Source organism: Meriones unguiculatus, chromosome 1 (assembly GCF_030254825.1).
Source record: "Meriones unguiculatus strain TT.TT164.6M chromosome 1, Bangor_MerUng_6.1, whole genome shotgun sequence".
Taxonomy (NCBI): domain Eukaryota; kingdom Metazoa; phylum Chordata; class Mammalia; order Rodentia; family Muridae; genus Meriones; species Meriones unguiculatus.
This window is the reverse complement of record NC_083349.1, coordinates 136,215,687-136,216,786: the sequence shown is the minus strand read 5'-3', so window position 1 is coordinate 136,216,786 and position 1,100 is coordinate 136,215,687. Positions and strand designations below refer to the sequence as shown.

At 42.0% G+C, this 1,100-nt stretch overlaps 1 non-coding gene across 1 annotated transcript; it reads left to right on the top strand.

Annotated features, from left to right (window-relative positions):
- Positions 1-252: 252 nt before the first annotated feature.
- LOC132651425 (U8 small nucleolar RNA) lies at positions 253-382 on the top strand. The gene has a single exon (XR_009589097.1). It is a non-coding gene; the product is annotated as a U8 small nucleolar RNA (small nucleolar RNA).
- The last annotated feature ends 718 nt before the right edge of the window (positions 383-1,100 follow it).

Here is a 1,100-nt window from a genome sequence, read left to right as displayed (position 1 = left end):
GACATCTTAGGCTTCATGTTGGCCCACTACTTAGGGGAGTAGGAAATATCTCCAACATGGACATCTTGCCTGCTTTTTTATCACTTCTCACTGACAGGACTCCCCTACCAGACCACGGGGGAAGAAGGCAAACTCAGTCCTCATTCGAACAGATGACTGGGATGTATGGGTAGGAGGGTCCCCTATTCTTCAGAATAGGGTACAGGGAATGCTGAGGGAGGGTGGGACTAGAAGGAGAAGAGGGAGGGGCCTATAACAGAGATGTAACTTGCATAAACTCATAAAAAAAGAAAAGAAAATGATAATTGGAGCTTGCATGATCTGTTGATTAGCATTTCTGAGTAGTGAGGACCTTTCAGCATCCTGATTGCTCCTATCTGACTCTGTCGATCACATGTATTTTCAATGTATTAATTGATAGAGTGTCACAGTCAAGATGTTTAGTTTCACAATTTGTCTCAACACTGGTCAGAGCTATGGTCAGGTTACCTTTTAATAGCTGACTTTGTGTCAACCATTTGATCGCTTGGACTCGAGCTAGGCGCCACACACATGCATAGCGTATGGGCAGATTTATCTTCACGTGGGTTCCCTAGTAACAGAAGAGGGGCTATCTAACATGGACTCTGTTGCCTGTGGGTTTTTTTTCTTTCTTGTTGTTGTTTTTATCATTTTGCCCTGGTGACGCTGCCTTGCCCGGCTCCAGGGGACGATGATGTGCTCAGTCCTGATAGGACTTGATGTCCTGTTGAACGAAGTATGTTACTTGGACTGGGCTTGATAGTTCTTGACTTCATATGCCCCCAATGTACTCTGTTTTGTCAACATTTTTTTACCAACATTAATGTTAAAATGCTTAATAGTATGTACGTATGTATGTATGTATGTATGTATGTATTGTTTGAAGTTCCATGCTTCTTCATGTTCCCATTAGTTACTATGTGGCACATCATCTTGAAGTACCACCTTCTAAGAGAATTATCTAGAGGTGCTGGATAATGTAACATCAACGAGATTTATTTCAAAAAGCATGTTTTGGGTATGTAATGTGATTATGTGTTCTTAGGCTATGATGGAGATGAGAAGACTTGGTGACAGCC